Source organism: Equus caballus, chromosome 15 (genome assembly GCF_041296265.1).
Source record: "Equus caballus isolate H_3958 breed thoroughbred chromosome 15, TB-T2T, whole genome shotgun sequence".
NCBI classification, from domain to species: domain Eukaryota; kingdom Metazoa; phylum Chordata; class Mammalia; order Perissodactyla; family Equidae; genus Equus; species Equus caballus.
Genome location: NC_091698.1, coordinates 90761479 through 90784256, shown reverse-complemented (window position 1 = coordinate 90784256; position 22778 = coordinate 90761479). Strand labels below are relative to the sequence as shown.

General features: G+C 52.6%; 1 long non-coding RNA gene across 1 annotated transcript; it reads left to right on the top strand.

Moving 5' to 3' along the window:
* Positions 1-44: 44 nt before the first annotated feature.
* Positions 45-20852, top strand: LOC102151020 (uncharacterized). The gene is made up of 3 exons (XR_288472.4): positions 45-333; positions 12455-12561; positions 20587-20852. It is a non-coding gene; the product is annotated as an uncharacterized lncRNA (long non-coding RNA).
* The last annotated feature ends 1926 nt before the right edge of the window (positions 20853-22778 follow it).

Genomic DNA, 22778 nt, shown 5'->3' with positions numbered 1-22778 from the left:
CACAAAGCCAAGTGTTAAACGTCAGTCCTAGTGACTAGGGTGGCTGCCAAAACACTGTGGCTTCTGTGGGGGCTCCACGTAGTAAAGTGTCCTTCCGTCCTCTCCAGGACCCCATGGGAGGCTGGCATTAGGCAGCCACTTCAGGAGGTGCAGTGCCAGATGCATGATGTCGTGCCTTTCCGAGTCACCCTCCGGAGGGGCCAGAAGGGATGTGACCAGGAGGTGGCTGACCAGGACAGGACAATTCCCAGACTCCCCAGTGTGGAGTCGATAAACAGCCAGGCAGTGCGAGTTTATTTGGAACACACGTTGAGCCAGGGAAGCCCGAGAGAGGTAAACACCACATCGTCATTAACAAGAGACTAGATTTTTGTTAATGTGGTGAATGAAACTGATGTTTCCACCGGTCATCCCAATATCCAGAGCTACAAGAAATCTACTGGTTGGTAAGAGCGCCCTCATGTGTCACTTCGGTGTAATGTCAGCTTGGTCTCCGCAGCAGCCCGAGTAATTCCTCCCTGCCTCGTCTCCTCCCAGCCTCCGTCCCCTCCCTGGGTTCCTCTCCTCCCGTTTGCCTGGCAGACCCCTTTGTGGGCTCTGAAACTCGACGGGCTTCAGGGGGCTTCTCCCGCTGGGAGTGCAGCGGCCGGGCGTCTGAGTGTGAGTGCTTCTGTCACCAGACCGAACGTTTTAACCCTTTACGCTCGACATACGTTCACACTCTTAAAAATTATCGAGCGTCCCAGTATGTTTATGTGGGTTGTATCTGTTGATTTATACCACGTAAGAAACTAAAGCTGAGAATTTTAAAATAGTTACTAATTCTTTTAAAATAGCAATAATAAACTCATATTAACACATTTTAATGAAAAATAACTAGACATTTTGAGACAAAAAGAGTAAGAAGAGTGGCATTGGTTTACACTTTTGCAAATCTCTTGGATGTCTGGCTCAGTGTGAGAGAGCTAGATTCTTACATTTGCGTCCATTCAGTCTCTTGACATGTCACATGTCACGTAGCCTCTGGAAAACTCCATTGTACACTCGTGAGAGAAGGAAAGTGAAAAGGGCAAATAACATCATAGTATTTTTATGAAAACAGTTTTGACCTCGAGACTCCATGAAAGGGTCTTGGGAACCCCCAGAGGCCCCCAGACCACTTTGAGAACTGCTGAAGTAAGAATATGGTCACGTGAGCCACAGACGTGGGTACGGATCTGGACCTAATTTTTCTTTAATGGCTGTCTTTGACGTTCAGGCTCCCTTTGCTTTGCTATCCAGAGATGGCACTGAGGTGGGCGAGGGTCGTGCCCCTGTGACGTTCTGGGGGTCTCTGCTTTCTGCTACCCTAGCTCCCTGCTCGACTCCTCGCACCCTAAGCTTCATGAGGATTTAATCACTCTTTTCATGTAATAGGCAATGCCTGCAATGCCTTAACCCTCAGAGAAATCTCTAGATGGGGATTTCAGACAAGTGGAAGAGCCACCCAAGGGGGCATCTTAGGGCAGGAGATTTTGGGAGGTGTTCACAGCAGTCCTCGCCCCCCAGAGTTGGCTGCTGTGTCGACTGAAATTTCCAGGAAGGAGGTGGTCAGTAGTGATGCCCGGCCTTGGCAAATGGGGCTCTGGAGTGGTCCTGAGACAGCCACTCACTAGTTGTGTGACCTTGGGAAGATCTCTTTGTCCATCTCAACTTCAGTTTCCTCATCTGTAAAACTGGACTTATCGTACCCGCATCCCCAGTTGGGGTCAGACTTACAGATAATACGTGCCAAGCACTGAGGTGCTGGCCAGGGACTCAGGAGCCCCGAAGCCCCAGCCGCATCATTTCCTAATTGTGCGTGACCTGGGCAAGTTCCTTTTAGGAGGACTTGACCTTCAAAACGTTTCTAGAGCCTGACCACTTCTCACTTCTGTTCTCTTATCACTCTTGCCCCAGCCATGCTCGTCTTTCACCTGAATTAAGGCGGCAGCCTCCTGCTCATCTCTCTGCTTCTGGCCCAGCCCTCCAACCCTGGTCCACTCTCCATGCAGTGACTGGAATTAATTTCTAAGTCAGGTTATGTGATGGCTCTGCTTAAAACCCTCTACTGGCTTCCCATCTCATTCAGAACAAAACTCAAGTCCTTGCAATGGCCTTGTAGGCCCTACAGGATCTGCCCTGTCCCCTCTCTGACCTCACTTCCTACCTCTCTCCACTGTCTATATTCCAGCCACACTGGTCTTCTCCTGTGTCTTCAACATGCCAGGTGTCCTCTGACCTCAGGACCTTTGCACTTGCTGTTCCCTCTGCCCGAACCCTCTCCTCCAAACAACACATGACTTGTTTCCTCATTTCCCTCAGGCCTTTGCTCAAAAGTCACCTTTCAGAGAGCCTTCCCCTGGACACCCTATTTAAAAGAACATGCCGTCCCTCAACCCCTGGCATTATTTTTACTCTCCACATCATAGGTTTTCAATGTTTGTTGAACTGGGTTGAATTGGATTATCTGGGCTATAACTTCTCCATCTTTCAAATGAGAGAGTTGCACTAGAATTTTCAGGGGCCTACTAGCTCTAATGTCCCATAACTTTGTTTATGTCCCTGTGTTGGAAAATGACTTTTAAATGAAAGCACAATTGTATCTGTAGATGTATTTGTCTGCCTGCGTTTGACGAATTATCTCACATAATGAGCATGAATCCTGTTCCAGTCTCCTGATTTAGCAGACAGAACATCACAGGAGCACCAACCCTGCCCAGCTCAGTGCAATGTAGATTCTTTGGATGAGCAAAGAAAAGGGAACCTGAGCTCCAAAGACAGCTATTTAAAAACCAAGTTAGGTTCCAGCTCTGTGCCTGGGCCTGTGGCTCATACAACCCTATTCTTAACTCAGCAGCTCTCAACACCCTTTTCAGGGAGCCCTGACCTCAAAACAGAGAACTCATGGCAGCTCACCTCTTCCCCGACCCTGGCAGCAGCCCCCTAACTCCTTTCCTTGACTCCTGGCCCTGCTCCCTTGGGGCAGCCCATGATCTTTATCCAATGCTCCTGACCTCCTCTCCTCCAGTCCCTCCTAGGGCTTTGCCAGCATTTGCCAGGCGTTCTCAGGGCATGGTGGAGAGAATAGTGTCCCTTACCTGGGGGCACATCCTGAAGAGCCCACCACAGCTCAGATGGAATCAAAGTCTCCTGTTTTAGCTTTAAATGCAGGGGATTTTGTGTTGTAGGTTCCATAAGATATCCACTTTAAAATTTTAAATTTATGTATTTAATTATGTACTTTCAAGCAACTCAAGGAAGGCGAGTGACGTTTATCCTGGGACTTCTGAATTTCCTTGCACATCATCAAATGCCTCTGGAAGCGGGGTGCCACCCTCCTTTCCTTTCAGAAGCAACAACCTCCAGGAAAAGTCCCCGCTTCTCAGCGGAGGCGGGGTGGGGTGGCCGGGCGCTGAAGGGCCCCTGACCCGCCCTGCCCATGGCCCTGGTGCCGCGACCTCCCCTCCAACCTTGGTCCCATTCTTGCTCTTCTTTCCCCCTGGAAAGCTTCTGTCCCATGGGGATGGGTCCTGCTGGGTCTCTGGTGTCCTTCCCTCCGGAGCACTCCTCTCTGCCCCTGCTCCTATTTGGCATTGGTCACTGTGCTGCCCGTTCTGTCGCTTGACTCCTGGTTTGCGCCCCTGTCGGAGGGCGCGCAGCCGGGGGGCAGCCGGGGGCCTCAGCACGCGGGTGATGCTCCGTGAAGACAGTATGGGAGGTCCGCGGCCGGACGCTGAGGAGCCCGGCCGGCCGGCGAGGACGCGCCCGCAGTTCCCGCTCAGGCCGCACGGGGGGGCGTCTGGTCGGGCCCACGGCTGGCCCGCCCTGCCCCCGGTACCCGCTGAATTCTCGGCGCTTCCCGCCCAGCCATGGGGCGCCTCCCTCTGGGAAGGGGCCGGCCTGAGCCAACAGGATCCTGGGAGGAAGTAGAGCCCCTGGGGCGGGGGTCCTCCTTGGGTGGGATCTAGCTGGGGACGTGCGGGATGACCAGAGACCCTTACCTCCTGTCGACGCCTTCTGGAACATGGGGTCCAAATTGAGAATCACTATCAGCGTCCCGCCCACCCCACTCCTCCACCCCGGCGGCCTCTCACTGTCATCTTGGGCCTGAAAGCTGCAGTGAGTCTGTGCTTTGTCACTTAGCAGCTGTGTGACCCCGGATGAGTGGCTGCACCATTCTGGGCCTGGGTGGCCTCATCTAAACAAAGTTGAGATGCGGCTGTCTACCAAGAGGATTTAATAGAAGACAAGGGGTGTGCAAGGTGCATTGCGGGCACACGGTCGCCCCTTCTTCACTCCTGGGGTCTCTGGAGCAAGGGCCAGTATTCCCCGCTGACCTTGCCCTCGCCAGAATCCCTACTAGGACCACGACCCTGCAAGAGCAGCGCGTTGCCTCCTAGCCCTGAGAGCACTGTGGGGCGGGGAGCCGGGCATGTTGGGGCAAGGCCAGGCCTCAGGATGGGCACGGATTATGCGCTGATTATCTGAGTTCCAACAATGTCAGCGAACACACAAGGCACCTCCTGAAACCCTTCCAAGGCCTTCCTTAGGACCTTTGAGTACCATATTTCCTGGGACATCTCTGCCCTCAAAGCAGGTTGCTTTGTTGGGGGAGGAGGGCCGCGGGCGGTGGGAGGAGGGGCCTCTCCGCCCTCCCTGCGCATGTGCAGGATGCTCCCCACCGGTTGTAAATTTGAAAAGAAACTTTCTCTTATGTGTGTGCAAGAGGTGTGTGAGGGAGGGAGTGTGCGCGTTTCAGTTAATATTGCTTGAAACCAATTTCAAGGTGATCAAATAAGAGGCTTCCTGTTTACATTTCATTTTGATAATTGCCTATTACCACCGCAGCCAGAACCCCGGAGAAGCTGGGTGTCTGCAGGCTCCCCTGGGCTTTGAAGGAGCTCTGTCTGAGCTCAGCCTGGGCAGACTCCCAGGGATGCTGGGGGAGCTCGGCACTGTCCCGCCTCCCTTCCTCCCATGCCCCCTTCACACTGCGGCTCTCCTGGCCTGGACTCTGACCTCCCAGGGCTCCCAGCCTCCCTCGCCCTCCTCCACTCTTGCTGTCTGTTTCCTGGTGTTCTCCCCACTTCATCCCCAACCCAAATCTCCAGGAGGGAGGCCCATGATCTCTCCATCAGCCAGTAATCCTGAGGGGCTTCAGCGTGCTTCCCCGCCCCTCCACTCCTCATTGCTCTCAGGGGGCCTGGGCTGGCTTCACACCTGCAGCATGTTTTGGAACCTGAGTATTGCTAAGTATTAGGTGTCCCTCAGCATGTGTCACTGCAGGTGTCATCACAGCCTTCCCTCCAGATGGCCCATTGCGCTAACATACTGGCCCCTGGGGCTACAGCCAGCCAGCCTCTACTTCTGGCCCTCCCGTGGGTTCCCTCACTATTCCTGGGCTTCGACTTTGCCTCCTCAGCCAGACTGTGAGCTCCCGGAAGGCAGGGCCCCGGCTTGGCCTGCCCTAGCCATCCCTACCGAGGGCCTGGCCGGGTGCCAGGCACATAGGGGCACTTAGAAAATGCTTGCCAGGTGTAGCCTAAGGAGACTGGGTCCAGGTTGGATGTGAGCGGGGCATGGACTGAGGCTCTGGGACTGGTGGAGCAGTGATGGCCCTGAAGTTACTGTGGATAATAAACACCAATTGCAGGAAGGAAGAGAAACAGTTCTATGTAATAAATAAGTAAATGAAGAGGGTCACAGAGAGGTCACCAGCTATAATCACACACACACACACACACACACACACCCCCACCTGGAGCTGTTGAAATCCATGAAGGGAGCAGAAAGTGTCTGTGAGTAGCCAAGATTGATGTCACAATCTCCATACAGTAAAGCTCATGCACTGTACCCTGAGTTGAACCCCTCGGTTCTACGCACTCAGGAATTCCTGTTTTTATGAACATTTCTAACAAATGCAGGCATCTGGTTCGTAAACCCACAACAGATTAGGAGCAACAAATCAAAGTGTTGTTAAACTGCTTTGGGCCAACATTCTGACAGCACAGAGAGGTGACAGCTGACAGCCTTAGTGAGGGATGAGTCTGATGATCTACAAAGGCCTATCGTAAGGCCCAGAGAGCCCAGCAGCCCGGGGCCATCTGGCGCGGGGCACAGAGCCACACCTAGACGAGGAGTGCCCTCTAAGCCTGTCATCACTTTGCAGCTCAATATGGAAACGGGTGCCCGTAATGATTAACCCTGAGTCACAGAGAAAAGCTATGCGATGTTCAAGACTCTGTTGAAGTAGTTAAGGAAGCACATTATTCAGTTTAAGTAAGTTTCCCTCCAAAATAGTTAAAATTTACTTAAGCTTAAAAGAATACATTCTTTGCTAACTAGAAAACTGAGTGGTGGCTGTCATTTCTGGCTTCCCAAGCACTTTGTGCACACACTTTCATCGGGGAGGCTGCACAATTTATTATCATTATAGAGATGAGGCAGGTGACTCACTGAGGGTCCCATGGCCTACGTAAAAGAGCAAGTCTCAATGTCAAGTGTCCTTGACACTTCCACCAGCTCCACTTCCCCACAGCTGCCTCTCTCCAGGAATGACTCAGGCCCCTGAGGGCTCCAGATGGGTGTTATTGTCCTGGTGTTGCAAAGTGTCCTCTTCCTCAGCTGTTTCCTTCCCTCCTGGTCTGTCACACACACACACACACACACACACACACACACACACACACGCACCCCCTCCTACCCCCTCAGGCCTGGGGCTGCTGGGTGTGACTTTCACCTGCACTCTGTCTCCCCCATCAGTATAACTCAGCGCTAAGCATCCGCCACAGATGTCACTTTGGTTCAAACTCTGGATCTCTCCAGACTGGGTCTTCAGGAAGGGGGTGGGCTGGACAGTCATGCCATCAGCACCCCTAACCCAGAGTGAGCCAGTCACTCAGAGGCAGTGTGGCAGGGCGGGCTCTAGGGGCAAAATGCCAGCTCTGCTACCTACTACCTGTGTAGCCTTGGGAAAGTTACTTAATCTCTCTGTGCCTTGGTTTCCCCATCAGTAAAATGCAGATAATAATAATGTTTAACTCACAGGGTTGTCGTGGCCGTCAAATCAGGTAATATGTGCTTAAAATTGTGCCTGGCACTTAGTAAGCATTTGACAAATGTCAGTAGTTCTTGTTAACACAAGGTAATTTACACGGATCACTCCATAACCTGTCCCAAATACTTCTTTTAGAATAAGACTGGTTATAAAGAATCTTGAATTGTCATACCAATCCAGTAAGGTGGGTATGAGTTTTCCCATTTTGTAGCTGAGGCTCCTAAAGCACAAAGAAGTGAAGTGACTGATTCGAGGCCAGAGTGCTGGGAGGTGGCAGAACTGGGGTTTGTATCTGGGTGCCATGGTCTGAATGCTTGTGGCCCCCCAAGTGGGGTATTAGGAGGTGAGGCCTTTGGGAAGTGATTAGGTCATGAAGGCAGAATCCTCACAATTTGGATTAGTGCCCTTAGGAAAGAGACCCCCACGAGCTAGCTAGTCCCTCCGCCATGTGAGACCACAGATAGAAGGCACAGCTATGAACCAGAACATGGGCCCTCACCAGACACCACATCTGCCGGTGCCACCATCTTGGGCTTTTCAGCCTCCACAACTGTGAGAGATAAATGTTTGCTGTTTATCAGCCACTCTGTCGCTGGCATTTTGTCATATTATCCTGAACAGACTAAGACGCCGGGTCGACCTGACATTTGAGTCACGATCTTTCCACGACATTGTGTCTGCCTCTGTCAGGAGAAATGCTCAAGAGAAGAACTTCCTTGGGAAAGTGACTAAAAGAGCAGTCCTACAGCTCCTGAAATCTGCAGTTCTCGCTTTCAAATCCTGCTTTGAGACATGGAATCACCCAGATATTACAAAGTTCTAGAACCTAAGACGGAAAGTTTGAGAGGAAGGAGGGTGCTTCCATTTTTCAATAGCAGAGAAGCCGAGAGGCCAAGATTGTCCGTTGTCATCATTCGTGGGTGTTCTGGTGATCCCTTGCTTCGTAATCAATCACCTCAAATCTTAGTGGCTTGAAGCAACTATAATCATTGTGTTGTTATCTCTCACCATTCTGGAGGTTGGCCAGGCTGAGCCAGGTAGTTCGCACTCAGGGTCCTTCATGCACTTGCAGTCAGCTGCCAGCTGGGGCTGGAATCATCTGGAAAGTCTGCTCACTGGCTAGTGGCTGATGCTGGTGGTCAGCCAGGGTAGTAGGAGCTATTGGCCAAAACTCCTCCATGTGGCCTCTCCGTGTGGCCTGGGCTTCCTCACTGCGTGGTGGCCAGATTCCAAGAGCAACAGTCCCCAGAAAATAGAGTGGAAGGGCACGGCAGTTTTCTGACCCTGCTTTGGAAGTCACATAGTGTCACTTCTGCAGTGACTTCTGTTCATCAAGGCAGTCACAAAGTCCCACTCAGGTTCAAGGAGACGGGACACAGACCACTACTCAATGGGAGAGTGTGAAGAAGAACATGTAAGATGGGATACACCATGGAGGCCATCGTTGCAAAATACAATCTGCCACATGGCAGGCTTTCCTGGAAGAACTTTCCATTTGAAGGAAAAAGGTGACAAGTGGCAAATTGTGCCTCTAACAAGAACCTCTCCTGTAGTCACATCTGATGATAGCTTCTTTGGGGAACTGGCCACAAGAGACATGATCGGCAGCAAGATTTACAGCCCTGCCAAAGCTGTCATTGAAATAAATAGGATTAGGCTGCAGTGACTTCATCATCTGGACTGTTCTAATAACGTGTAATTTGCAGCCATGCTGTGACCAACAAAGCTGCTGGGGCACGTGAGTGGAAGTGCCTGGTCACCTCTGGGTCAGGCTGTTTGCTGGAAATGTTGCAGGCCCTTGACCCCGTCCACCAGCAGACAGATCTTACATCCTCCCCTTACCAGCTTTTTTATGCAGAAAAAAGCTGGAGGTGATTTTGCTTTAGAAGTTCCAAAGTCAGCCAGAGCCACAAGAAATGTCCTCCGTCTTCCCTGAGCTGGGCTCCCTGAGGCCCCAGTCCCAAGGCTGGGAGGGCACAGTGTGCTGGGGCCTGGCTCCCAGGGGACCTATGTCCCGCCTCCAGGGGAGCTCAGTATCCATCCACAATCCAGTCTGGCAGGCCCTGCAAGGAGGGATGGCTCCTAAGATGTGGACCACAAGCCGCAGGGTGGGGGAAAGACCTACTCCAGCCAGTCCCATCCATTTCCCCACGGCTCCCTGGCCCCCAGCTGCTGGCTTCCCTCTGGGTTCTCTCTCCGGCTCCCTGCCCCTGTGACAGGAAGCATAGCCTCCTGCTAACCCTATCGTTGTCACAGGCCCTCCCATGCAGACCAACCTGGTGTCACCCTGGGCAGGGAGAGGCTGGGCTGGCCTTCCACAAAGGCTGCAGAGCAGAGCTTGCTGGCATCGGTCCTCGAGGCTCTCACTCTCAGGAGACCTTACTGCTCACTGGGGCCGTGGAGTAAGGCTGCACGCAAGCAGGGGTCCAAGGACGGGGCAGCATTCTGGGCCGCTGCGGGAGGTGGGCTGGTGCAACTGGCCCAGGATGTGCTTTCACTGCCTCTGGGCTGCCTCTCTGGCCCCTGCAGAAGCTCGTGCCCCTGTGGGCCTTCCTGACCCCGCAGAGGGTTCCCCTATCGAGTGAATTGGCCCTGATCTCAGCTCCCCACCTGTGAACTCTCAGTGCAGAGCAACGATGAAATCCACAAGTTCCCTAAACTCCTGGGTGGGTGGCTCCACCTGGAATATCCAGGTCTAGAGAAATGTTAATTACAACCACCCCCATTTATTCAGCATTTACTATATGCCAAGCACAATAGCAAATGCTTTCTCAGTATTTAATCCTTACCCACTTACAGATGAGAAATCTGAGGCTGATAGAAGGTAAAACATATTTCTCATGGTGTCACACCAGTAAATGTCGGAGTCACTGTATGAATCCAGATCTGTCTGTTTGCAAACTCCTTATTAGAAGTCATGAAGTGTTTCTGACGTACCCTAGGCCTTGGCAAGTGGCCCCTGAGTCCATAAGTATCCTAACCTGGGCCCCTCCCACGCTGTCCTCAGTCCCCTTTGCATGGGGCAGAACCCAAATCAGTGGGGCTGGGGCGAGGGGAGGACGGGGAGAGTGGCAGGCAGGCTGGCAGCTTTGGCTAGTCAGGGAAGGGGCTCCCCACCGTGGGTGCCCAGTGGAGGCTGGGTGCTTCTCTGACACTAGCTGTTGTGGAGAGAAGTCCGGCCTCAGATGCTAAAGGCCCAAAGATGCGAGGGGGTTTCCGAAGATGACTCCACAAGGCTGGGGGTGCTGCTGTCTATTTTGACAGCTTAGCTGGCCCTCAGAAGGGCCCCTCTTCATGACTGCCTCTGAGAAAGCTCCTTGCCCTCTCCTTCCCTCCAGGAAGTACTTTAGGTGGAAAGTGCATGCACTTTAGGGTCAAGTCTCTAATCGGCCACTGATTAGCTGTGTGACCTCAGGAAAGTCACTTCACCTCTCTGAGCCTCAGTTTTCTCCTCTGCAAGTAGGGTTAATAATACCCATTTGACAGTGTTGTTGGGAGGATTCAAGATCTTGAGCATGAATCCCTGCACATGGGAGGCAGGACACTGTGGTCAAGTTGATTAAGCCCAGGTGAGAGTGTGGAGGACTGCTCTACGAAGACCCTGCATGCTCAGCAAGATTTCCAGTGTGGGCATGGTTGGGGCTCCCTGATGGGGCCCCCTGGGCTTGCTGGTGCACAGGACTGACACTCCTCCGCCAGCAGCGAGCAGCCGCCATTTCAGGGGGGTGTCCTGATGAGGTTTGAATAGGTGAGGAGGGGGAGAGGGGCCTGCAGGAGCTGGAAGGATGGGTGCAGGGGAAGGGAAGGAGGCAGGGCGGCCACACTGCAGGAGGGTCCAATGCCAGCATGAGGCTGGGAGGTGGGGTGTAGCCCAGCAGCCTCCGAGGGGAGTTCACGGGCAGCTGGCTGGAGGAGCAGGATGACAAGAAAAAGGGCTTGGAAAGCCCATGCCGGACTCTGGGCAAGGAGAGGGTCTGGCAGGGTCAGGCCAAGAGCACAAGCAGCCTCAGGGCTCAGGACTCTGGGGATTGGGGGCGTGGAGGGATGGGTACTAGGGACCAGGGACTGGCTCTGATGTGCTGGTTGTTCTGGCCTACCTCTTCTCAGGTAATTCTCACAAGCACCATCCAGGTTTCCCAGATGAGGAAATCAGGCTTAGAGACAATAAGTGGCTTTGTCCCAGGCCTCAGTCAGGAAGGGCCAGAGCCGGGATTTGAATGCAAGACTCTCTACCACTTTCCATTGCACCAGGCAGAGAGGAAGAAGGAAAAAGTGAGTGGGCCCGATGGGGCAGGACCTTGTTTGCTGGGAACCCAACCCAAGAGAGCTTCGTATGAGAACCAGTGAGCGCGCCCTGCCCTCACCCAGGGTGCCTGACAAGGGTCGGGAGCGCAGGACAGGAAAGGCAGGTTTCCCCGCAGGCCTGGGGCTCTGGAGCAGCTGGGCCAGACCAAGAATTTCCGGCAGAGCAGCCCCGTTTGCTGCGGCCACCCGCCCACCGGGGCTGTCACTCACAGAGTAGCAGCAACTCTTCACAGCCCTTAGACAAGACACTCCCCCCGTGACTCCTCATCCCCCACTTGCTTAGTCACTGATGTGTCAAAACGGAGGAAACTACCTTCTCCCAAAGACGTGGAGGAAAGAAGGATGGGACTGTTGGATCCAGAGTTCTCCCACCATCCTTCTCTGGTCTTACTCCACTCTAGCGATCACGGCTTCTCCAGATGGGCCATGCACTGTCCCTGTGAGGAGTGGCGGCAACACAGCCCACGTCCACTCAAGGGAATGTGGGAATCCTGTAAGCCCCAGCCATCGAAAGACAGAGTCTTGGGATCCCTCATAGAAAGGGATGAATGACACAGAAGTGGCTGCTTGGGGCCATTTGAGGCCTGGTTTACCCAGAAGAGTCCATCAGAGACCGCCCTAGTGTTTGGCCTTAGAGAGCCCCCCACGGCCGCCTCCCCAGACGCAGGGCCCAGCAGGGGCTGAAGGCCACGTTCCCACGCCGCTCCTGCTGGAGCCAGGCCAGGCCTCAGTCAGCGCCTTTCACGGCTGCCCGGCTCAGAGCCCGGAGCACCGCAGGGTCTGGTCTGAGGGGAATCAGTCAGTTCCAATTACCTGTGGAGAGGGCTCCCACAATCAATGCCTCTTTATTTCCTGAAAAGCCACATGCTCAGGGCAACAGCCGGGATAGACCTGCAGTCTCTTCCCATCCAGGCAACCCCCTGGGGCTCCTGTGAAGATGCAGAGGTGCCTCCTACCCACCTGCCCTGATGAACCAAATCTCGAGTCCTTGACCGTGACCCCTGGGGGGTGGGCTTGGGGGAGGGAGATTTGAACTACCTGGGGACCTGAATTTGTTCATTCCTTCAACAGATACAAGTATGCTTGAATGTCCACCACCTTCCGGGCACTGTGTTGACGTGGGACATGGCAGCGAACGAGACAAACCCTGCAGAGCCCTGGGGATCTCACATGAGCAAGTGAGTTGTCCGGTCCCATTTTCCACCCTGTCAATGAGAGGGCTGGACAGAGCAGTGCGTGCTTCTTGGTCACTGTGTCCTGGCCTCTGCTGGAGACTGGACTAGGACGGGCCTGAACGCTGGGGCTGATTAAAAGAGATCCTAAATAGCTCAAGCCATCTGACTGTCACAGGGGCTGTGCCCTTGTGGCCATTGATCCACTCACAGGCAACCACGGCCAGGCAGGAGAGGTCACAGCAGTCAGGATTAGACCCAAAATTGCAGATGAGGACATTCCAGGGCTCCTGCTCTAGCCCCTTAAGAGACTGCCTTGCTGGAAGAAGCTCACAGTCAAAGATGAGTGGATCTCCAGGCCGTGGCCCTCCCACCATGGACCTCTCATCTGCCACGGCCAGGTTAGGACTTGCCTTCTGGCCTCCCATCCGCCATGGTCATGGGGGCAGGCATGGAGAGCTTGAGCACCTTGGAAGTGTCTAGATGAAGCTTTCCAACAGGAAACCTAAGCAAGGTCTCAGCCAGTGGGCGAAGGCAGCTGGTCAAGGCTCTCCTACTAGGTGGGATCAGGCGAGGCCAACTCAAAGAAGAGCTTCCATGGCCTCCAGGAGACACTGCCAGTGTCCTGGAGACTGGGCATCCCAGCCTCCTGGCTGCCCTCCACACCCCACCTTGCCTGCCCTGGCCCTTATCATTCCACAGGAGGCTCCTGGGGAGCTGAGCCTCTCCACATCCAAGTGGAGGGACAAGGGTGAGCCAAGGGGGCACAGGATTAGGAGGGGCAAGGTCTCCCAGAGAGCAGGACTAAGGCTGTCAGGGTGGAGTCAAGGCCAGATGTGCTCTGCCAGGAGGGACCTGGTCCAGGCCAGCTCAGGGAAGGCCTCCAGAAGCCTGCACAGGGCCTCTAGGGGGTTTGAGCCCAGCAGCGATGGAGCCCTGACCTATGGGTGCAGGCACCCGTCAGACCCTGGGCAAATCACTGAGCTTTCCAGAGCCTGAAAATCAAGTGAGGCAGGGAGATAAGACCCTTTACTGCATCAGCCAGTAAATGACAGGCCTCATGGAGCACCTCACCTCCAGGGAGCAGGCTGCGACCTCAGGTCCTCCTACAGCACAGGGGTGGAGAACACACAGCTGAATGCTGGGGGTTCCTCCAGGTGGGCAGTGAGATCCTCGGACACCACCTTGCTGGAAAGCGTGGGACAGGGGGCAGGGAGCACCCAGGACACCAGGCAGCCTGGGCAGAGATCTCAGGGCTGCTTCTTGCCTTCTGTGTGACATGGGCAACTTCCTTCAGTTTATCCGTAAAATGGGCCAATAATGCCTGTCCTTCTCTGAGGCTCTGGGAGGAACTGTCGCTCCTGTTGTTGCTGTTATTATTATTTGGGCCCAGCAGTCAACTGCTCTGTAACATGCACAGTCACAATCAGGATAACATATCCATGGTCACTGTTAGGGGCTAAACTCTGTCCCCCAAAATTCATACATTGAAGCCCTAACCCCCAGTACCTCAGCCTCTGACTGGATTTGGAGACAGGGCCTTTAAGGAAGTGATTAAGGTTAAATGAGGTCGTATGGGTGGCCCTGATACCATTTGACTGATGCCCTTAGAGAAAGAGGGAGAGACACTAGGAAAGGCCATGTGCGCACACAGTGAGAAGGCAGCCGTCTGCAAGCCAAGGAGAGAGGCCTCAGGAGAAACTAAACCTTGGACTTCCAGCCTCCAGAACTGTCAGAAAATAAATTTGTGTCATTTAAGCTCCCCAGTCTGTGGTGTTCTGTTACGGTGGCCCTAGGACCCTATCACAGTTACTAAGGAGGTCACTGGGCTCAACCATAGGCCGCCTTGCTTGTCCCGGAAGCTCCTCTCAAGGCCTCCTCATGGGGGGTATTTCCTTGGACCTAGGATCTGCTGGGCAGGGGCATGCCCTTCTCCCAGCCCTCACATTTGGGGTAGGGTCACCCTCACCATCTGCTGGAGCGTGGCTCTGTCCTGGCCAGCCCCAGACAGGCTGTCAGCCCTCTCAAGCGTCCCTGGCACTCAGGGCCTCTCTTTGGTTGGCAGCCTGGCAGCTGTGGCCTGCGCCTGCCCGGCAGGGCCTTGTCAGCCCCTCAGCAGGAGCCCGGAGCTGGGTGTGGGCACCCCTCATCTGCACCGCTGCTGGGCCCTCAGCCCTCTTGGCTTTATTCTTTCTTCTAGCTCCCGGCCAGATTGAGAACCCTTCAGGAGGGCTCAGTTAATATTCCCTGAGGTTGGCCTCTCAGACTTCTTCCAGAAATCCAACTATGGTTCCCATTCCTCATCTAGCTGACCAGAGTGTTCAGGAGACTCCTGGAGACAAAGGAGAGGTGGGAACAGAGAGAGGAGCAGGAGGAAGGGCATGATGGCTCATGTGCCTTCAGGCCTGGACCCCCTGGAGGAAGTCTCCGTCAGCACTCCTCCCAGCCCATCCCAGAACTACGAGCCCTGCTGGAAATGGCAACACCTTTGCGCATGACCCCTGACCAGCCATTCTGAGGTGACCATTCTGCTCAGAGGGCCCTCAGCCAGAGGTCAGGAGCCTCACGACTGCTGGTGAGGAGCTGAGGCCTGTGTGCCAGAGGCTGCTCATGGCACTGAGGGGTCAGGACCAGGAGGTCATGAGAGAAGGCAGTCAAGCTGGTGCCCGCCATGGTGTCCAGAACCAAACTGACACCAGGCTCTTTTGTACCAACTCAAGGAAAGAACGGGCTTGTTTTCTTTTCTCAGCCCCCAAGGACTTTCTCTGCCCTCCCCTCCCGGGAGGAACTTCTGTGAACCTGGAGACCTCCTGGCTCTGCCCAAGCTGGTCTTGATTATCCAGCTACACTGCAGGGAAGAGAGGAGAGAGGGGCTGCTCAGTCCAGCCAGGTCGAAGGCAAGGGTTCCCTTCCCTTGGACAGATGGGCGCCTTGATGTGTCCACTCATTCATTTGTTCAATAAGGATTGACGAAGCATCTTCTGTGCCAGCCGCTGTGCTAGGCTCTGGTGAGGGTAGGTGAGAAAGCTGTGGAAAGGACCTGTTGTTTGTGCAAGGACAGATGACTAACATGAAGGATGAAGGAGCCCTTTCTCTGGGGGCAAGTGGGCACCTGACAGCGAAGGAGAGACACACATAGGCACCCTAATAAAACTACTCTGAGAGCTCTTTGTGGCAGGGCTGGGTCCCGGGGCAGCCTGTTTGTCAGGGCCAGGATCCAGCCCCACACTGTGTTTCCTTTGTGTTCACGGGTCCACCATGTGGGGGTGGTTACTCTATGGCATGCTGGAGGGGGCATGTGAGGAGGGTGGGGCCTGCAGGGATGAGCCTTCCCTCCATCCCACCCCCAGGTAGTTCCCCCAGCCACGGAAAGAGCTGATGTTCCTTGAGTGCTGGACGCGCCCAGGGGTGGCAGTGGAGGGACAGTCTTCTCTGTTGGTGAGGCCAGGATCAGCAGGCACAGGCAGAAGTGTGGGTGTCTGCGCCTGGAAGGCAGGGAAGCCCTGGCCTAGGGTCTGAGTCGCCATGTTATCATTGGACATTTCATCCTCTTGGTCAGGCCCAAGTTCTGGGTTGCCCAAAGGCCATGTGTCTTAACCATCTGCCTCCTGTACGCCTGTACCTGTGTGGTTGAATGTGGCTGGAGAGAAACACACATGAGGCTGACGGATCTCACCCAACTAACAGAATTCTCAAATGGGCACCCAACATGGCATTCGCCTATATGTCCCTGGCATTTTCACTCTACCTTCTTCTCTGTCTTCTAATGCCACTTGTCCCTCAGCTGATCATTTTGTTGATCATATTACACTGAGAAAATAGAAAATATTGGAAAGAATCCCTTCACTTTCCCACCACCAAAACTATAACCGTTTGCATGTGTACCCATCTGCCTGCCGCCATCCCAATTCCTATCTAAAGTTCTGGGTCCCAGCCTTCTTGCCTTCCCAAGACCTTTGCTCATGAAAGTATCTTATTATCTTCCCTTCTTTAGCATAATTTCCCCCTCTCTACAGGATCTTTCCCATGGACATACATAAATGCTCTAGGAGCTCCCGTCTCTTTAAAAACAAAAATCAAAACAAAAACAAACAAAAAATTTGCCCCTTGATGCCCTCCCCCTGCAGCACCTACCCCTCTGATTATTTGCTCTCCAACCCAGTGAAACTTCAAGAAGCGCTCTCTACCTGCCGCTCTCACTCCTCCACTCCCATTCTCTCCATACCGACCCCGCTGGGCTTCCTTTACCACCACTCCACTAAAACTGCTCTTGTCAAGGTCTCCAGCAACCTTCACATTGAGGAAGCCAGTGGTCACTTCTCTGCCAACCTGTTGCACCTATCAGCAGTGCTGGGGTGGTTGGCTATGTCTCCCCTCTTGTCTTCAGCAAAAAACCCCTCCCCCTTTCTCTCAATCTCTCTCTCTCTGCCGGTCTCAGGCTCCTCTCTTGGTTTCAGTCAACCTCTAAATGTCGTCTGTGTCAGAGCCTGGTCACAGACCTTCTGCTATTCTCCAGACACTCTACCTAGATGATCTAATCAAGGTTTTAAAACCACTGGTGTGTTGATGCCTCCTACGCTTGCATCTTCAACTCTGACCTCTCCACTGAGCTATGGGCTCCTGTCTACTTGTCATCTCCATTTGCATACCTATCAGGCATTTCAAAATTAACATAGGCAAAACAAAAATTTGATTTCTGTCCCCACCCCAGTCTGGTCTTTCCCATCTTGATAACTGGAACCAGCACACACTCCGTCTCTCCAGACTGGAAGGCACCCTGGATTCCCCCCTTTCTCTTCCTAGCCACATGGCATTCATCACCAAGACCTGTGAACTCAACTCATGGGATTCATCTCCAGGTCCTGTAAACCCCACTCAGCACATCCTTTCTCCTCCACCTCCATTAATGCCTTGTCTCGCCCACATGACTGTTGGAGCCTCCTCTGGTCCCCTACGGTCCGCTCTAACCACACAGCCAGAGCAAGCTTTGAAGCTTTTAAATAAGATAATGTCCCCCCTATTGTTAGTTGCATAAAACCTAGGTTCCTTGCTATGGCCTGCAATTCCATACAAAAGAGGGCCCCTACCTGCCTCTCCGACTCAACTGTCCCCGCTCCTCCTGTGCATCAGCCTTCATCCTGTTGCTAAACTTGGGGAGTGGGCACAGTGCCACCTTAGGGAGAGCTCTTCAGCTCTTCCCTCTGCTTAGAATACGCTGCCCCAGGGCTTTGCCTGTCTCAGCTCAAACATCACCTCCTTGAAGAGGCATCTCTGAGCCCCGGCTCTCTGGGCCACATCCCCCTGATTGTTTGATTTCGAGCACGTATCATCATGGAAATGACCGGTTCTGAGTGTTGGTTTCCTTGCTTGTTGGTTGTCTCCCCCACTGGACTGAGGTGGAAGCTCCACGAGAGCAGGGGTCTTCTCTATCATGGTCTCTGCCAGATCTCCTGTGTCTAGGACAGTGCCTGGTGCATTAGCGGTGTTCAATAAATAGCTGTTGAATAAATGAACAAATGGAGACCAGGCAACAGAGATAAAACTAAAACAGGATCTGACGTGATCCCAGCCCCTGGGGGCTCATATATGGATCGATGGAGACTAATTGGCATTTATAATGCAATGTGATAAGCACATCCACAAATGCCAGGACCGGTGCTGTGGAGCCCCTTGGAAGGGCACCTACCAGAATGTGTGCGAGCGTGTGCAGGGACAGGCTTCCTGGGGAGGTCATGTCCAAGTTGAGACTTAACGGACAGTAGGCAGGTGCAGAGGAGGCGGCCATCTCAGCTCAGGCGGGGACACCTGACCATACAAAGAGCCAGAGGGCGTGAGAGCATAGTGAGGGCGTTCTGAAAACCGCACCTGCAGACCATCCGGCCTGCCCGAGGGCAGAAGGGCTCGCCTCCTTCCTCCCTGGGTTGTTTGGAGGAGGGGAGACCATCATCTAGATCCAGAGCATTCATTCCCTCATTCATTCCTTTGACACTAACCACTGGGCTCTGAATGCAGGCTAGGACCTGTGCTGGGCGCTGGGGAGGCAGCAGTGAAAAGGCTCAGGCCTCTGTGGTCTAAGAGGCAAAGCCGAGCTATGAAGGTCAAGGAAGCTTCAGCCCAAGGCCACACCGTGAGACCTGAAGCAGACACACTCCTGCCAGTCCTGCAGGGACTTGTCTCTGAATGGATCTTGCTGCCTGTCTTTCTGTTCACACGCTGACACACTTGCTCACCACACACGCAGGCATGCACATCATCTCTGCTCTGGTCACATGCACACACCCACACCTGACCTCCTGACCTCGCACAGGCACCTCCGTCCTCACACACTCACCCTCCCACCGGAGGCAGTGACCCCAGCGTGCAGATGCTCACAGCCTGCACAAGGTACTCCTGCCCTCTGGAAGCTCCCGTGCTGTTTGGGAGGACCATGTAGGTTCCAGAAACACTCCCTCCCCAAAACATTTATAACGTTACAGACAAACCAGTACAAGGTGTAAACTGCACTATATGTACCATATGATGGAGTAATTCAAGCAGGCTTCTTGGAAGAGGGGAACTTGAGCTAGTTCTTGAAGAAAGTCATGGAATAGTGAAAATGAAGAGAAAAGAGTTTGGTTTTTCATGTGTACATTTTTTTAAGACACTGAATTAATCAGGTTCTTCAGGCTGCAGAAAAGATAATGTATTGATTGACTCATGGAACTGAAAAGTCAGCGTTGGTCTGGCTTCAGGCAGTGTTGGATCCAGAGGCTTAGAATGATGTCAACAGGGCTCTGTCTTTCTCTACATATATTACCCAACTGGGTTCTCGCCACACGGAAGGCCAGACTGACCCTAGGAATTCAAGCAGACAGAAACCATCTCTCCCAAGAGCTCCAGCAGGAAAGGCTTGGAGGACTCTGATTGGTCTCATCTGAGGTCACATGCCCACTTCTGAACCGATCCTCACAGTCAGAGATATAGACTTCTCTGATTGGCTAAGCCTGAGCCATGTACCTACCTCTCTAGGAGGCCAACCCATCCAAACCACATGGAATGGGTTTCCTGAGAGGAAAAGGGGCTCTGTTATCAGAAGAACAGGGAACAGGTACTAGACAGATAAATCAACAGAAGTCAAATGCCCCTGCCTTAAACAGCAGCCCCTCCCTGGGTTATAGCGCTCTACATTTTTTAACGCTTCCACATAATTTATCCAGTCTGCTGCTCAGGATCAATCTTGAGCCAGGCATGGTTACCATCCTCATTTTCCTATAGAGCAAGAGCACTTCCAGACATGGAACTGGATTTTTCTGCTCTACTCTAATAGAAGCCAGAGAATCAACTTGGAGTCCCTTGGGCCAACTTGTCTAGAAGGACAAATGACCTTGGAGCTCCCGGGCAAAGCCTCTCTCAGCAGGGGGAGGTGGGCATGGGAGGTTAGGGATCAGTTCTTGACACACTAAGTTTGAGGAGCCTCTGGGACACCCAAGTGGAACAGCCCAGGAAGGAGCTGGGCATGAGACTGGAGCCTCCCCCTGCAATGACCAGACACCTACTGCCACGCCGAGAGCCTCTTTACCTTCTATGCTAAAGTGGCCAGTCAAGGGGCATGTGTTCAGAGGACAGTGGGACCAAAGCTCTGGGCACAGCCAGGATGGGAGTGGGTTGGGGTAGGGGCAGTGCTGTATGCAAGGACATCTGCCTGGGCTTGGCTCCTCTGTGCAAAGGAGAGCTGAGATCAGCCCAGGACCTCCTCAGCCCAGCTCAGAGGACCTTCAGATCACTATCTATCACTGACCACTGATCACTTCTCTCCTCGGTGCCTCAGCTGCCTCCTCTAACACTCAGCAGGGCTGGGTAAGATGGTCTCCGAAGATGGCCCCCGATGATGCACACCTCCTGGTATTCGTGTCATGATATAGTCCCCTCCCACGCTGAATCTAGGCTGGCCTGTGACACACATTACTCCATAGAATGTGGCAGAAGTGATTCCATGCCAGTTCCAGCCTTAGCTTTTAAGAGAAATGGCAACTTCTACTTCCTCTTTCTTAGAAGCTTCACTTCTGAGATCCCTGAGTCACCGTGTAAGATGTCTGACACCCCTGCTCATGGGACCATGGGAAAAGGCCATGTGGAGAGGAAGAGAGGCCCAGCTGATGACTCAGCATCTTAGTTCAGCCTCCAGATGACTCCAGCCCCAGCCTTTATCTGGATGCACCTACGTGAGAGACCCCGAGCAGACCAGCAGAAGAACCAGCAAGCTGAACCCAGTCCACCCACTGACCCAGGAGAGAGAATAAAATAGTGGTTGTTTTAAAGCCGCTGAGTTTTGGACTGGTTTGTTATGCAGTGACAGATAACAAAAACAGTCTTCCGGTTGAGAGATTGGCTGGTATTCCTGAGTCTTGTACCACCTTCCTCCCAGCCCCCAAGACCTGACATGGTTAAGTCAGGGCTTGGTTAACAAGCAAGTGAATACTCAAGTTAATATCTATACCAAGCAGGCGGGCCAGTTTTTAGTATGGGAAGGGATGCACACATGCTGTCAATTCCAGAACTGAGCTTTCAAAAGACCCAATCCAGTTCCCACAGGGCTGGAGACCAAGGCAGGGGAACTGGCTGGCTCCCCAGCTCCATCTCTGAGTGCTGGCCCAGAGAAGCAGATGGTGAGGCTCAGATGCCATTCAGATGCGCTCGCACGGCTCTGAGATTGAAGGCTGTGGTATGGCGAAACAGGATGGTTGAGCCACCTCCCAGCCTGGCCCACAGGGAAGTAGGCCAACTGAGCATAGCTCTGCTGTCTTGGTCACGCTTAGGTCCCCCTCACATTTCCCACCACCTCAGACCTGATCCCTCTGCTTCATCTGTCCTGGACCAGCTCTTTCTTGACTCCCATCTTTTGCAGGCCCAAACGCCACCCCTGCAACTGTAATCACTTCTCTGCTCTAGGGAATCTTTCCTTCTCTTTCCCCAAGATCTCCAGGATCACAAGATCATAGTCATATGGGGACTGCATTCACTGAAACGTGTCAGGAGTGACTCTTATCCCACTACTAGCCCATGAGGTTCTCGAGAGCAAGGACTACAGCTTCATTTTTCCCTCTAACACATTCCATTAGTAAGTTCATTCAGTCATTCATTCACTCAACAATCCACTATGTGCCAATATCTGTTTGGTGCAGGGACATAAAGCGAAAAAGTATTATCCCCGCCCTGGAGTCACGTTTGGTCCAGTTGGACAGACAGGCATGGGAATAGGCAATTATTGCACAATCACATCATGCTAGGAGGGAGGAGTGTACACAATGCAGTGAGAACAGTGGGCCTGGGAGGAGGGGCTACAGATAAAATTCACTAGTGATTCTCAGATGCCAGGCTCGGCTCTAAGCATTTCGTTTATTTCTATTTCTATTTTCATTATTTTGAAGTGCTTAAAAGAGTAAACTATTATTATTTTAGAATAGGAAAGTAAAGACAAACTGTACAAAATCCCAAAAGTGCCAATGCTGCCCTCTGAGCCTTCCCAGAGGAACACGCCCTTCCCCGTATTTTGTGCCTTCCAGATATACTATATTTTATGCATAATACGTCTGCATGTGCATGTGCACACATGCACACACACGCACGGCTTTTACGTAAATGGTTGCACAATATTCTGCATCTTTTTCTTCATTGAACATATCTTGGGGCTCATTCCGTGTCCGTGTAGAGAGCTTTCATCCCTGGCTAATGACTGTGCAGAGTCACAGTTTGCCGTTGTAGGAATGTACTATACTTTGTTTAAGCAATCACCTATTAATGGCTGTTTATGTTTCTTCTAATACTTCACTATTACAAATAATGCTACAATAAATAAACTTGTATATACGTTATTTTGAACAAGTGTCAAATATTTATAGGATAAATTCGTAGAAGTGGAATTGCTCGGTCAAGGGTAAGTGCACTTAAAATTTTAACTGCCCTCCATCTAATGTCTAGTTCTTAAAAACATACCACCAAGCTTTATAAAGCTTTTCCTCTAATCTCCTACCAGAACTCACTTCTGTCGTGGCCAGAAAACCTAGGCGGGCCAAGGAGGAGAAAAAAGGTAGCACTTCCTTTTAAAATGCTTCTTTTCTTCTATCTAAGTATAAGTATAAATTTAATATACAGATATATACAAATTTCATGTTCGTGTATTAAATTTGTATTTAAAATATAAACAGCATTTAGTAATACGCTTAATAATGCAAATACAAATATGT